Source organism: Somniosus microcephalus, unplaced genomic scaffold (assembly GCF_052327205.1).
Source record: "Somniosus microcephalus isolate GS21.2 unplaced genomic scaffold, FLI_Smic_1.0 unresolved_chr1, whole genome shotgun sequence".
NCBI classification, from domain to species: domain Eukaryota; kingdom Metazoa; phylum Chordata; class Chondrichthyes; order Squaliformes; family Somniosidae; genus Somniosus; species Somniosus microcephalus.
The window spans coordinates 49,920,935-49,938,028 of record NW_028225179.1 but is presented as its reverse complement, the minus strand read 5'-3'; the positions used below and the strand labels follow the sequence as shown (position 1 = coordinate 49,938,028).

The following is a 17,094-nucleotide window of genomic DNA, read 5'->3' as shown; positions in this document are numbered from 1 at the left end:
GGGGGAAAGGACAGTGTATCTAACGCACTGCGACACCCAGTCCCAGAGGGGGAAAGGACAGTGTGTCTAACGCACTGTGACACCCGGTCCCAGAGGGGGAAAGGACAGTGTATCTAACACACTGCGACATCCGGTCCCAGAGGGGGAAAGGACAGTGTATCTAACACACTGTGACACCCGGTCCCAGAGGGGGAAAGGACAGAGTATCTAACACAGTGTGACACCCAGTCCCAGAGTGGGAAAGTTCAGTGTATCTAACGCACTGTGACACCCGAAAAGTTCAGTAATCCAGTCTTAATCCAAATCTGTGTTGAATTTGTGGCACTGTTTAATTTTTCAGTTTAAACAATCCCGATTTATGGCTTGTCTCCCGAGTCGCATTCCCTTATTGGGTAATCGGCAGTAATTGAACTTCACAAGGAGTGGAAGATTGCATCCATTAAACGCACAGTAGGCCAATCCCTGCCACAATGGGATCGCTGCCCCAGTGTCAGTGTGTCTGATGATTATTGGACTGAGGGATTGCCAGAGATACATGTTGAGTCTATGTTTCCCAGATGTACTTATCTCTAAATAACTGGACACAGACAACAGAAAACTTAAACAGGTCTTTCGTAACTGAAGGGCAGGGAAGAACTGGAATACAAACTGCTACACAGAGTTTATATACCGGTGTGGTCACCACCGGTACTACAATATACAGGAGCCATCAGAAAGTAGTTCATCACCTTAAGGTAGTCTCTTAAGGTGGTACAGGTTACATACACCACAATACAGGCTCCGATCTTTCACCGGCATATTCAGCAATAAACTCCACTAATGCGGGAGGGTCGCTAACCAGGGGACACAGATTTAAGGTACCCGGCAAAAACAGAGGGGCAGTGGAGAGGAATATTTTTAAACGCGGCGAGTTGTTGTGATCTGGAATGCACTGCCTGAAAGGGCGGTGGAAGCAGATTCAATAGTAACTTTCAAAAGGGGCAATTGGATAAAAACTCAAAGGGGAAAATTTGCAGGGCTACAGGGAGCGAGCAGGGGGGAGTGGGATTAATTGGAGTGCTCTCTCAAAGAGCCGGCACAGGCAGGGTGGGACGAATGGCCTCCTTCTGTGCTGTCGGATTCAGTGATGCAATGATTCAATGTTGCAATGATTCAATGAGTGCAAAGATGTAATGGTGCAAATATGCAAAGTTGGTTCAGCGATGCATTGATTCAATGATTGATTGAATGATTCAGTGATTGAGTCAATGATGGAATGGGACAAAGATGCATTGATAAATTTGCAATGATAAAGACACAAGGAGGCAATGATTCAGTGACGGTTCAATGACTAAGGTCCTCTGATGCAATGAATTTAAGCTTCAACAATTCCTTCTTTGCATCAGAGCTCCGTGCGGAATCGTAAGTCCGAGTCCTTCATTCTGCGCCTGTAATCGTCCTCGAAGGCCTCATCCTGGGCCACGGTGAAGTAGTTCTTCCAGTCGCCCACCTCACCTGCGGGAGAGGGGACACGAGCGGTAAGTCATGGCCCCTCAGATTTCAGAGCAAGCGCCTCTCTTCTCAGGGACTCCTTCAAAGAAAGACCCAGGCTCAATCCCCGGCCTGTGTTAATCCCACACCCGGTGTGGTACTGAGTCCCTCACACACACAGAGCAGGAAAGACCCAGGCTCAATCCCCGGTCTGTGCTGATCCCACAACCAGTGTGGTACTGAGCCCCTCAGACACACACATACACACAGAGCAGGAAAGGCCCAGGCTCCATCCCCGGCCTGTGTTAATCCCACACCCAGTGTGGTACTGAGTCCCTCACACACACAGAGCAGGAAAGGCCCAGGCTCCATCCCCGGCCTGTGCTGATCCCTCATCCAGTGTGGTACTGAGCACCACACACACACACAGAGCAGGAAAGGCCCAGGCTCCATCCCCGGCCTGTGCTAATCCCTCACCCAGTGAGGTACTGAGCCCCTCACACACACAGAGCAGGAAAGGCCCAGGCTCCATCCCCGGCCTGTGCTGATCCCTCATCCAGTGTGGTACTGAGCACCACACACACACACAGAGCAGGAAAGGCCCAGGCTCCATCCCCGGCCTGTGCTAATCCCTCACCCAGTGAGGTACTGAGCCCCTCACACACACAGAGCAGGAAAGGCCCAGGCTCCATCCCCGGCCTGGCTGATCCCACACCCAGTGAGGTACTGAGCCCCTCACACACACACAGAGCAGGAAAGGCCCAGGCTCCATCCCCGGCCTGTGCTGGTCCCACACCCAGTGAGGTACCGAGCCCCTCACACACACACAGAGCAGGAAAGGCCCAGGCTCCATCCCCGGCCTGTGCTGATCCCACACCCAGTGTGGTACTGAGTCCCTCACACACACACGGAACAGGAAAGGCCCAGGCTCCATCCCCGGCCTGTGCTAATCCCTCACCCAGTGTCGTACTGAGCCCCTCACACACACAGAGCAGGAAAGGCCCAGGCTCCATCCCCGGCCTGTGCTGATCCCACACCCAGTGAGGTACTGAGCCCCTCACACACACACAGAGCAGGAATGGCCCAGGCTCCATCCCCGGCCTGTGCTGATCCCACACCCAGTGTGGGACTGAGCCTCACACACACACAGAGCAGGAAAGGCCCAGGCTCCATCCCCGGCCTGTGCTGATCCCTCACCCAGTGTGGGGCTGAGCCCCACACACACACAGAGCAGGAAAGGCCCAGGCTCCATCCCCGGCCTGTGCTGATCCCTCACCCAGTGTGGGACTGAGCCTCACACACACACACACAGAGCAGGAAAGGCCCAGGCTCCATCCCCGGCCTGTGCTGATCCCTCACCCAGTGTGGGACTGAGCCTCACACACACACAGAGCAGGAAAGGCCCAGGCGCCATCCCCGGCCTGTGCTGACCTCACGCCCTGATCCTTGGGCTGATAAGTGTCAGGTAACATTCACGCCACACAAGTGCCAGGCAATAACTATCTCCAACAAGCGAGAGTCTAACCGCCGCCCCCTGACATTCAATGGCATTACCATCGCTGAATCCCCCACCATCCACATCCTGGGGGTCACCATTGACCAGACACTTCTCTGAACCAACCACATAAATACTAGTCAGAGGCTGGGTATTCTGCGGCGAGTGTCTCACCTCCTGACTCCCCTAAGCCTTTCCACCATCGACACAGCACAAGTAAGGAGTGTGATGGAATACTCTCCACTCGCCTGGATGAGTGCAGCTCCAACAACACAAGATGCACTGCAGCAACTCGTCAAGTCTTCTTCGACAGCACCTCCCAAACCCTCGACCTCTACCTCCTAGAATGACAAGGGGCAGCAGGCACACGGGAACACCACCACCTCCAAGTTACACACACCATCCTGACTTGAAACATATCGTCTGATCCTTGGTCATCGCTGGGTCAAAATCCTGGAACTCCCTCCCTAACAGCACTGTGGGAGTACCTTCACCACATGGACTGCAGCGGTTCAAGAAGGCGGCTCACCACCACCATCTCGAGGGCAATTTGGGATGTGCAATAAATGCCGGCCTTGCCAGTGAAGCCTACATCCCAGGAACGAATAAAAAACCCACCAGGAGTGGGAGCGAGTCTCTCTGTGGGCAGGTTGCTGAAGGAGCTCCAGGTTGACACCGAGATACTCACCTTATCTCATGAAGGTTGACGCGGTCAAATCGAAGATGGTGGCCGGGACATTGGAGGAATTGCTCATGGGATTGTCCTTCATCGATTGAAAAGAGGTGTGGTGAACAATCCCATCGATCACAGCATCAGGCAAATCCTTCCCCAGGAACCTCGCTATCTTCAGAATTTCATGCTTTGGATCCTGCTCAGAAAATGAACAGCAAGCACAGTGAGAGTTAATACCTTTAACATCCCACCCAGTCTAATCCCACTCACTGCTCACTCCCCATACCTTTTAATATCCCACCCAGTCTAATCCCACTCACTGCTCACTCCCCATACCCTTTAATATCCCACCCAGTCTAATCCCACTCACTGCTCACTCCCCATAACCTTTAATATCCCACCCAGTCTAATCCCACTCTCCTGCTCACTCCCCATACCCTTTAATATCCCACCCAGTCTAATCCCACTCACTGCTCACTCCCCACACCCTTTAATATCCCACCCAGTCTAATCCCACTCACTGCTCACTCCCCATACCGTTTAATATTCCATCCAGTCTAATCCCACTCTCCTGCTCACTCCCCATACACTTTAATATCCCACCCAGTCTAATCCCACTCACTGCTCACTCCCCATACCCTTTAATACCCCACCCAGTCTAATCCCACTCACTGCTCACTCCCCATACCTTTTAATATCCCACCCAGTCTAATCCCACTCACTGCTCACTCCCCATACCATTTAATATCCCACCCAGTCTAATCCCTCTCTCCTGCTCACTCCCCATACCCTTTAATATCCCACCCAGTCTAATCCCACTCACTGCTCATCCCCCATACCCTTTAATATCCCACCCATTCTAATCCCACTCACTGCTCACTCCCCATACCGTTTAATATCCCACCCAGTCTAATCCCACTCTCCTGCTCACTCCCCATACACTTTAATATCCCACCCAGTCTAATCCCACTCACTGCTCACTCCCCATACCCTTTAATATCCCACCCAGTCTAATCCCACTCTCCTGCTCACTCCCCATACACTTTAATATCCCACCCAGTCTAATCCCACTCTCCTGCTCACTCCCCATACACTTTAATATCCCACCCAGTCTAATCCCACTCACTGCTCACTCCCCATACAGTTTAATATCCCACCCAGTCTAATCCCACTCACTGCTCACTCCCCATACCCTTTAATATCCCACCCAGTTTAATCCCACTCACTGCTCACTCCCCATACCCTTTAATATTCCACCCAGTCTAATCCCACTCTCCTGCTCACTCCCCATACACTTTAATATCACACCCAGTCTAATCACACTCACTGCTCACTCCCCATATCCGTTAAAATCCCACCCAGTCTAATCCCACTCACTGCTCACTCCCCATACACTTTAATATCCCACCCAGTATAATCCCACTCACTGCTCACTCCCCATACACTTTAATATCCCGCCCAGTCTAATCCCAGTCTCCTGCTCACTCCCCATACACATTAATATCCCACCAAGTCTAATCCCACTCACTGCTCACTCCGCATACACTTTAATATCCCACCCAGTCTAATGCTACTCTCCTGCTCACTCCCCATACACTTTAATATCCCACCCAGTCTAATCCCATTCAGTGCTCACTCCCCATACGCTTTAATATCCCACCCAGTGTAACCCCAATCTCCTGCTCACACCCGATACACTTTAATATCCCACCCAGTCTAATCCCACTCACTGCTCACTCCCCGTACCATTTAATATCCCACCCAGTCTAATCCCACTCACTGCTCACTCCCCATACCCTTTAATATCCCACCCAGTCTAATCCCACTCTCCTGCTCACTCCTCATACACTTTAATATCCCACCCAGTCTAATCCCACTCACTGCTCACTCCCCATACACTTTAACATCCCACCCAGTCTAATCCCACTCACTGCTCACTCCCCATACCCTTTAACATCCCACCGAGTCTAATCCCACTCTCATCCTCACTCCCCATACACTTGAATATCCCACCCAGTCTAATCCCACTCACTGCTCACTCCCCATACCCTTTAATATCACACCCAGTCTAATCCCTCTCCTGCTCACTCCCCATACACTTTAATATCCCACCCAGTCTAATCCCACTCTCCTGCTCACTCCCCATACACTTTAATATCCCACCCAGTCTAATCCCACTCTCCTGCTCACTCCCCATACCCTTTAATATGCCACCCAGTCTAATCCCACTCACTGCTCACTCCCCATACCCTTTAATATCCCACCCATTCTAATCCCACTCTTCTCCTCACTCCCCATACACTTTAATATCCCACCCAGTCTAATCCTGCTCACTGCTCACTCCCCAGACCCTTTAATATCCCACCCAGTCTAATCCCACTCTCCCCTCACTCCCCATACCCTTTAATATCCCACCCATTCTAATCCCACTCACTGCTCACTCCCCATTCACTTTAATATCCCACCCAGTCTAACCCCACTCACTGCTCACTCCCCGTACCCTTTAATATCCCACCCAGTCTAATCCCACTCACTGCTCAATCCCCATACCCTTTAATATCCCACCCAGTCTAATCCCACTCACTGCTCAATCCCCATACCCTTTAATATCCCACCCAGTCTAATCCCACTCACTGCTCACTCCCCATACCCTTTAATATCCCACCCAGTCTATTCCCGCTCACTGCTCACTTCCCATACCCTTTAATACCACATCCAGTCTAATCCCACTCACTGCTCACTCCCCATACGCTTTAATATCCCACCCAGTCTAATCCCACTCACTGCTCAGTCCCCATACCCTTTAATATCCCACCCAGTCTAATCCCACTCACTGCTCACCCCCCATACCCTTTAATATCCCACCCAGTCTAATCCCACTCACTGCTCAGTCCCCATACCGTTTAATATCCCACCCAGTCTAATCCCACTCACTGCTCACTCCCCATACACTTTTATATTCCACCCAGTCTAATCCCACTCACTGCTCACTCCCCATACACTTTTATATTCCACCCAGTCTAATCCCACTAACTGCTCACGCCCCATACCCTTTAATATCCCACCCAGTCTAATCCCACTCTCCTGCTCACTCCCCATACACTTTAATATCCCACCCAGTCCAATCCCACTCTCCTGCTCACTCCGCATACCCTTTAATATCCCACCCACTCTAATCTCATTCTCTGCTGACTCCCCATACCCTTTAATATCCCACCAGTCTAATCCCACTCTCCTGCTCACTCCCCATACCCTTTAATATCCCATCAAGTCTAATCCCACTCTCCTGCTCACTCCCCATACACTTTAATAGCCCACCCAGTCTAATCCCACTCTCCCCTCACTCCACATACCCTTTAATATCCCACCCAGTCTAATCCCACTCACTGTTCACTCCCCATACCCTTTAATATTCCTCCCAGTCTAATTCCACTCACTGCTGACTCCCTGTACCTTTTAATATCCCACCCAGTCCAATCACACTCAGCTCCTCATTCCCCATACCCTTTAACATCACACCCAGTCTAATCCCACTCTCCTGCTCACTCCCCATACCCTTTAATATTCCTCCCAGTCTAATCCCACTCTCCTGCTCACTCCCCATAACCTGTAATATTCCTCCCAGTCTAATCCCACTCTCCTGCTCACTCCCCATACACTTTAATATCCCACCCTGTCTAATCCCGCTCACTGCTCACTTCCCATACCCTTTAATATCCCACCCAGTCTAATCCCACTCTTCTGCTCACTACCCATACCCTTTAATATTCCACCCAGTCTAATCCCACTCACTCCTCACTCCCCATACACTTTAATATCCCACCCAGTCTAATCCCACTGACAGCTCACTCCCCATACCCTTTAATATCCCAACCAGTCTAATCCCGCTCACTGCTCACTCCCCATACCCTTTAATATTCCACCCAGTCTAATCCCACTCACTGCTCACTCCCCATACACTTTAATATCCCATCCAGTCTAAACCCACTCACTGCTCACTCCCCATACCCTTTAATATCCCACCTAGTCTAATCCCGCTCACTGCTCACTCCTCATACACTTTAATATCCCACCGTCGAATCCTACTCTCCTGCTCACTCCCCATACCCTTTAATACCCCACCCAGTCTAATCCCACTCACTGCTCACTCCCCATACTCTTTAATATCCCACCCAGTCTAATCCCACTCTCCTGCTCACTCCCCACACCCTTTAATATCCCACCCAGTCTAATCCCACTCTCCCGCTCACTCCCCATACCCTTTAATAACCCACCCAGTCTAATCCCACTCTCCTGCTCACTCCCCATACCCTTTAATATCCCACCCAGTCTAATCCGACTCTCCTGCTCACACCCCATACCCTTTAATATCCCACCCAGTCTAATCCCACTCACTGCTCACTCCCCATACCCTTTAATATCCCACCCAGTCTAATCCCACACTCCTGCTCATTCCCCGTACTCTTTAATATCCCACCCAGTCTAATCCCACTCTCCTGCTCACTCCCCATACCCTTTAATATCCCACCCAGTCTAATCCCACTCACTGCTCACTCCCCGTACCCTTCAATATCCCACCCAGTCTAATCCCACTTACTGCTCACTCCCCATACCCTTTAATATCCCACCCAGTCTAATCCCACTCACTGCTGACTCCCCATACCCTTTAATATCCCACCCAATCTAATCCCACTCTCCTGCTCACTCCCCATACCCTTTAATATCCCACCCAGTCTAATCCCACTCACTGCTCACTCCCCGTACCCTTCAATATCCCACCCAGTCTAATCCCACTTACTGCTCACTCCACATACACTTTAATATCCCACCCAGTCTAATCCCACTCACTGCTCACTCCCCATACCCTTTAATATTCCACCCAGTCTCATCCCACTCTCCTGCTCACTCCCCATACCCTTTAATATCCCACCCAGTCTAATCCCACTCACTGCTCACTCCCCATACCCTTTAATATCCCACCCAGTCTAATCCCACTCACTGCTCACTCCCCATACCCTTTAATATCCCACCCAGTCTAAGCCCGCACTCCTGCTCACTCCCCATACCCTTTAATATCCCACCCAGTCTAATCCCACTCACTGCTCACTCCCCATACCCTTTAATATCCCACCCAGTCTAATCCCACTCTCCTGCTCACTCCCCATACCCTTTAATATCCCACCCAGTCTAATCCCACTCTCCTGCTCACGCCCCATTCACTTTAATATCCCACCCAATCTAATCCCATTCACTGCTCACTCCCCATACCCTTTAATATCCCACCCAGTCTAATCCCTCTCTCCTGCTCACTCCCCAAAAACTTTAATATTCCACCCAGTCTAATTCCGCTCTCCTCCTCACTCCCCACACACTTTAATATCCCACCCAGTCTTATGTCCCTCTTCTGCTCGCTCCCCATATACTTAATATCCCACCCAGACTAATCCCACTCACTGCTCACTCCCCATACCCATTAATATCCCACCCACTCTAATCCCACTCTCCCGCTCACTCCCCGTACGCTTTAATATCCCACCCAGTCTAATCCCACTCTCCCGCTCACTCCCCATACCTTTTAATATCCCACCCAGTCTAATCCCACTCTCCTGCTCACTCCCCAGACAATTTAATATCCCACCCAGTCTAATCCCACTCAATGCTCACTCCCCATACCCTTTAATATCCCACCCAGTCTAATCCCACTCACCCCACATACACTTTAATATCCCACCCAGTCTAATCCCACCCACTGCTCACTCCCCATTACCTTTAATATCCCACCCAGTCTAATCCCACTCACTGCTCACTCCCCATACACTTTAATAACCCACCCAGTCTAATCCCACTCACTGCTCACTCCCCATACCCTTTAATATTCCAACCAGTCTAATCCCACTCTCCCCCTAACTCCCCACTCCCTTTAATATCCCACCCAGTCTTATCCCTCTCTCCCGCTCACCCCCCATACCCTTTAATATCCCACCCAATGTAATCCCACTCTCCTGCTCACTCCCCATACACTTTAATATCCCACCCAGTCTAATCCCACTCACTGCTCACTCCCCATACACTTTAGTATCTCACCCATTCTAATCCCACTCGCCTGCTCACTCTCCATACCCTTTAATATCCCACCCAGTCTAATCCCACTCTCCCCCTCACTCCCCATACCCTTTAATATCCCACGCAATCTAATCCCACTCACTGCTCACTCCCCATACACTTTCAATATCCCACCCAGTCTATTCCCACTCTCCTCCTCACTCCCCATACCTTTTAATATCCCACCCATTCTAATCCCACTCACTGCTCACTCCCCATACCTTTTAATATCCCACCCAGTCAAATTCCACTCACTGCTCACTCCCCATACCCTTTAATATCCCACCCAGTCTAATCCCACGCACCTGGTCACTCCCCACACCATTTAATAACCCACCCAGTCTAATCTCACTCACTGCTCACTCCCCATACCCTTTAATATTCCACCCAGACTAATCCCATTCACTGCTCACTCCCCATACACTTTAATATCCCACCCAGTCTAACCCCACTCACTGCTCACTCCCCATACCCTTTTATATCCCACCCAGTCTAATCCCACTCACTGCTCACTCCCCATGCCCTTTAATATCCCACCCAGTCTAATCCCACTTACTGCTCACTCCCCATACACGTTAATATCCCACCCAGTCTAATCCCACTCACTGCTCACTCCCCATACGCTTTAATATCCCACCCAGTCTAATCCCACTCACTGCTCACTCCCCATACCCTTTCATATTCCACCCAGTCTAATCCCACTCACTGCTCACTCCCCATACCCTTTAATATCCCACCCAGTCTAATCCCACTCACTTCTCACTCCCCATGCCCTTTAATATCCCACCCAGTCTGATCCCACACTCTGCTCACTCCCCATACACTTTAATACCCCACCCAGTCTAATCCCACTCTCTGCTCATTCACCATACCCTTTAAAATCCCACCCAGTCTAATCTCACTCACTGCTCACTCCCCATACCCATTAATATCCCACCCAGTCTAATCCCACTCACTGCTCACTCCCCATACCCTTTAATATCCCACCCAGTCTAATCCCACTCACTTCTCACTCCCCATACCCTTTAATATCCCACCCAGTCTAATCCCACTCTCTGCTCACTCCCCATTCCATTTAATAACCCACCCAGTCTAATCCCACTCACTGCTCACTCCCCATACCCTTTAATATCCCACCCAGTCTAATCCCACTCACTGCTCACTCCCCATACCCTTTAATATCCCACCCAGTCTAATCCCACTCACTGCTCACTCCCCATACCATTTAATATCCCACCCAGTCTATTCCCACTCACTGCTCACTCCCCATACCCTTTAATTTCCCACCCAGTATTATCCCTCTCACTTCTCACTCCCCGTACCATTTAATATCCCACCCAGTCTAAACCCACTCACTGCTCACTCCCCATATCCTTTAATATCAATCCCAGTCTAATCCCACTCACTGCTCACTCCCCATACCCTTTAATATTCCACCCAGTCTAATCCCACTCACTGCTCACTCCCCATACCCTTTAATATCCCACCCAGTCTAATCCCACTCTCCTGCTCACTCCCCATACCCTTTAATATCCCACCCAGTCTAATCCCACTCTCCTGCTCACCCCCATACACTTTAATATCCCACCCAGTCTAATCCCACTCACTGCTCACTCCCCATACACTTTAATATCCCAGCCAGTCTAATCCCACTCTCCTGCTCACTCCCCATATCCTTTAATATCCCACCCAGTCAAATCCCACTCTCCCCCTCACTCCCCAGACCCTTTAATATCCCACCCAGTCTGATCCCACTCACTGCTCACTCCCCATACCCTTTAATATCCCACCCAGTCTAATCCCACTCTCCTGCTCACCCCCATAAACTTTAATATCCCACCCAGTCTAATCCCACTCTCCTGCTCACCCCCATACACTTTAATATCCCACCCAGTCTAATCCCACTCTTCCCCTCACTCCCCATACCCTTTAATATCCCACCCAGTCTAATCCCACTCACTGCTCACTCCCCATACCCTTTAATATCCCATCCAGTCTAATCCCACTCTCCTGCTCAGTCCCCATACACTTTAATATCCCACCCAGTCTAATCCCACTCTCCTGCTCACCCCATACCCTTTAATATCCCACCCAATCTAATCCCACACTCCTGCTCAACCCCATACACTTTAATATCCCACCCAGTCTAATCCCACTCACTGCTCGCTCCCCATACACTTTAATATCCCATCCAGTCTAATCCCACTCTCCTGCTCAGTCCCCATACACTTTAATATCCCACCCAGTCTAATCCCACTCTCCTGCTCACCCCATACCCTTTAATATCCCACCCAATCTAATCCCACACTCCTGCTCAACCCCATACACTTTAATATCCCACCCAGTCTAATCCCACTCACTGCTCACTCCCCATACCCTTTAATAACCCACCCAGTCTAATCCCACTCACTGCTCACTCCCCATACCCTTTAATATCCCACCCAGTCTAATCCCACTCTCCTGCTCACTCCCCATACACTTTAATATCCACCCAGTCTAATCCCACTCTCCTGCTCACTCCTCATACACTTTAATATCCCACCCAGTCTAATCCCACTCTCCTGCTCACTCCCCATACACTTTAATATCCCACCCAGTCTAATCCCACTCTCCTCCTCATTCTCCATCCCCTTTAATATCCCACCAAGTCTAATCCCAGTCACTTCTCACTCCCCATACACTTTAATATCCCACCCAGTCTAATCTCACTCTCCTGCTCACTCCCCATACACTTTAATATCGCACCCAGTCTAATCCCACTCACTGCTCACTCCCCATACACTTTAATATCCCACCCAGTCTAATCCCACTCTCTGCTCACTCCCCATACCATTTAATATCCCACCCAGTCTAATCCCACTCTCCTCCTCAGTCCCCATACCCTTTAATATCCCACCCAGTCTAATCCCACTCACTGCTCACTCCCCATGCCTTTTAATATCCCACCCAGTCTAATCCCACTCACCGCTCACTCCCCATACCCTTCAATATCCCACCCAGTCTAATCCCACTCTCCTGCTCACTCCCCATACCTTTAATATCCCACCCAGTCTAATCCCACTCTCCTCCTCACTCCCCATACCCTTTAATAGTCCTCCCAGTCTAATCCCACTCACTGCTCACTCACCATACACTTTAATATCCCACCCAGTCTAATCCCACTCACTGCTCACTCACCGTACACTTTAATATCCCACCCAGTCTAATCCCACTCTCCTGCTCACTCCCCATACCCTTTAATATCGCACCCAGTCTAATCCCACTCACTGCTCACTCCCCATACCCTTTAATATCCCACCCAATCTAATCCCACTCACTGCTCACTCACCATACCCTTTAATATCCCACCCAGACTAATCCCACTCACTGCTCATTCCCCGTACACTTTAATATCCCACCCAGTCTAATCCCACTCTCCTGCTTACTCCCCATACCCTTTAATATCCCACCCAGTCTAATCCCACTCACTGCTCACTCCCCGTACCCTTCAATATCCCACCCAGTCTAATCCCACTTACTGCTCACTCACCATACACTTTAATATCCCACCCAGTCTAATCCCACTCTCCTGCTCACTCCCCATACCCTTTAATATCCCACCCAGTCTAATCCCACTCACTGCTGACTCCCCATACCCTTTGTGATAAAAATAATAACTTCCGGGAAGTTATGTCATCACTTCCTGTGAACTGTGAACTATGAACTATGAACTGTGTACATACCTCACTTCCTGTCATGTGTCACTTCCTGTTGGACTGGTATAAATACTGGTCTGTTCAGTATTGTAAGAGGCTTCTACCAGAGGCATGGTAAAGACCTCTCTTGTATATAGTGTGTTTATAAGTTACTTAAAGCTTACTTTAAAGTTACTTGATGGTAAGCCTCCTTTTTCTTACATCAATTTAAGTAACTTAGTATTTACACTCACGAATACTAGACCTTCGGACAAACTCGGAATTAAGGATCCAGGGAACCACCCATCATGGAGAAAATCCTTAGACCTATTCGTCTGGACTTGGACCCGAATGCACCAGCAGCTGGCAGGGTATGGAAGCATTGGTACCGTACTTTTGAGAATTTTCTGGATGAATGTGAAGCGGATGCTCCTGCTAGATTGAAGATACTTATCAATTATGTGACCCCAAAAGTGTTCGAATATGTTGATGAATGGGATAATTACGATGAGGTGATTCGGGCACTTAAGAAACTGTATGCCAAGACCCCAAATGAGGTCTATGCTAGACATCTACTGGCCACAGCCCGACAAGGGCCAGGGGAATCAATTGACGAATTCCTGCAAGAATTTCGCAGGCTCAGCGTAGATTGTAACTTTCAGGCAGCCTCAGCTGAGCTGTACCGCCAAGAAATGATTCGTGATGCTTTCATCTGCGGGATTGCCTCTCCATTTATACGCCAGCGTCTACTAGAAAGTAAAACACTTGAGCTACAAAAAGCTTTTGACCTAGCTTGTTCACTGGATTTGGCAAAGAGAAATGCAGACCTCTATCAGCTGCCCAGATCTCGATCTGCTGCTGTAGCTGCAACCAGACAATTCAAGCGGTCTCAGGTGAACCCTATCATGGGGGAATCTAATTCTGATAATTCTGATGAAGAAGAGGAGGACGACCCCACTTTAGCAGCCTCTTGGCAATCTAGGAAGGAATGCTTCTTTTGTGGAGATGCTTTTCACCCTAGGAAAACCTGCCCTGCTCGCAATGCAATCTGCAGTTATTGCGGGAAAAAAGGACACTTTGCTAAAGTTTGCCTATCAAGGGCCTCTATGAGGGCCAATCCAGCTAAGGCCTACCGAACTGCCCCAATTAGGGCCTATCAAGATGCTCCAGCTAGGACCTATCAAGCTTCCTCTCGAGCTCTCTCCTGAAGAAGCACACCAAGAGTTTTAGCCACTCTCTGTGCAACGACACCAATTACAGCTGCTTGCCCACAGAACCTGTCTCATGCTGCCACAAAAATTTCAATTAAAGGGCATACCTTAGATGCCTTAATTGACTCAGGAAGTACTGATAGTTTCATTAAGGAACAGATTGTTGCGAAATTGAAACTACATGTCTTCCCATCGGACCAGGCAATTGCGATGGCCCAGTCATCACTTAATACCAGAATCTCCGGCTTTTGTGTTGTTGATATGACACTTCATGGTCGTATGTATCCCTCCACCCGACTTTCGGTGCTCAAGGACTTATGTAGTGATCTCCTCTTAGGACTGGACTTCCAAAAACAGCATAAGAAACTCACCATTGAGTTTGGTGGATCCAAACCCGGACTTACTATTTCTAATATACCATCTAAATTACCATTTTGTGCATTATCAGCAGCTTCACTTGATGAACCCTCATTATTTGCCAGTATTCCACCTCAATGCCAACCGATAATAACAAAATCGCGGCGCTTTAATCAGGAAGACCAATCTTTTATTGCGGCTGAAATCTCTCGACTTCTAGCAGAGGATATCATTGAACCATGTTCGTCGCCCTGGCGGGCTCAAGTCGTCATTGTCAAGAACCCTCTAAAACCTCACAAACAGCGACTATGCATCGATTATTCGCAAACCATCAATCAATATACCGACTTGGACGCCTACCCATTGCCACGCATTGATGATATGGTTAATAAACTGGCCGAATACAAAGTGTTCTCAACTTACGATTTAAAAAGTGCCTATCATCAGTTACCCTTGAAGGTCTCAGATAAGCAGTACACAGCCTTTGAGGCTAATGGACGGCTGTACCAATTTCGTCGCCTCCCATTCGGGGTTACTAATGGAGTGGCTGTCTTTCAACGGGCAATGGATGGCCTGGTTAAGCAGGAAAACCTAAGGGACACTTTTCCCTATCTTGATAACATTACCATTGCAGGTCACGATCAACAGGAACACGACTCCAACCTCCAAAAATTTCGGGATGCCCTCCATCGCCGTAATTTGACCCTGAATGAATCCAAATCTGTTGAGTCGCAACCGACCATCAACATCCTTGGCTACTGCGTAGGCAATGGTATCATTAAGCCAGACCCAGAAAGACTTCGCCCGCTCCAAGAGCTCCCGTCACCTAAGAATCCGGCTTCTTTACGTCGGGCTCTCGGTCTGTTTGCATACTACGCTAAATGGATTCCTCATTTTTCGGACAAAATCCAACCCTTGCTGCATGCTAGATCATTTCCACTGGGAACAGCGGCTGTTGCAGCCTTTAACCTTCTCAAAAAACAGTTGGAGAAAGCGGCTCTTCACTCCATTGATGAGAATCTCCCTTTCGTGGTTGAATGTGATGCCTCGGAGGTGGCGATCTCGGCTACTCTGAATCAGGAAGGTCGTCCTGTAGCATTTATGTCCAGGACCTTACAAGGTGCCGAGCTACATTATCCTCCGGTTGAGAAAGAAGCCACAGCCATCATAGAGGCAGTACGGAAGTGGAACCATTTTCTAGCTCGCCAGCACTTTACATTGATCACAGACCAACGATCAGTCGCCTTCATGCTCGATAATCGAAAACGAACCAAAATTAAGAATAATAAAATACAACTTTGGAGGATGGAACTGGCCTCTTTTGGTTATACCATTTTCTATCGGCCTGGCAAGGAGAATGTGGCCCCGGACACCCTCACACGGGCATTCTGCTCCACTATGTCATCCTCCACCCTCATGGATGTCCACAATGGTTTGTGCCATCCTGGCGTTACGCGCATGCTACATTTCGTACGATCACGGAATCTCCCTTTTTCCACTGGAGATGTAAAGAAAATATGCTCAGAATGCCGGCTTTGTGCGGAATTAAAACCTCAGTTTTTCCGTCCCTCAGATGGTATACTCATACATGCAACCCAACCGATGCAACGACTTAGCATCGATTTTAAGGGCCCAGTGCCCTCTTCAACTCGGAACACATATTTGCTCGCCATGATCGACGAATATTCACGTTTTCCATTTGCCTTCCCCTGCTCCAATATGCTGGCGTCCACAGTAATCTGCTGCCTTGAGCAGGTATTTTCTCTCTGTGGCATGCCGGCTTATATTCACTCAGATCGGGGTCCATCCTTTATGTCGAGGGAACTCAAGGACTACCTCTCAGAACGGGGAATTGCTACAAGCAAAACAACACCATACCATCCCATCGGAAATGGGCAGGTAGAGAGGTATAACGGTATCATCTGGAATTCCGTACGTCTCGCTTTAAGATCTCGGGGCCTACCAGACCAGCAATGGGAAACAGTGCTTCCGGATGCATTGCACTCTATACGGTCCCTGCTTTCTACAGCCACAAATACTACACCTCATGAGCGGTTCTTTGGATTCCAGCGTCGCTCATCTCATGGGACATCACTCCCGTCATGGCTAACT

The 17,094-nt window shown here is 49.4% G+C and overlaps 1 pseudogene across 1 annotated transcript in view; it reads right to left on the bottom strand.

Annotated features, from left to right (window-relative positions):
• Positions 1–357: 357 nt before the first annotated feature.
• LOC147094935 (sulfotransferase 1C4-like) overlaps positions 358–17,094 on the bottom strand; it is a 29,201-nt pseudogene continuing 12,464 nt past the window's right edge. The window contains exons 4-5 of the transcript XR_015074765.1: positions 3,654–3,834; positions 358–1,494 (exon numbers count right to left, since the gene is read on the bottom strand). The product of XR_015074765.1 is annotated as a sulfotransferase 1C4-like (transcript). The remainder of the gene's footprint in view (positions 1,495–3,653; positions 3,835–17,094) is intronic.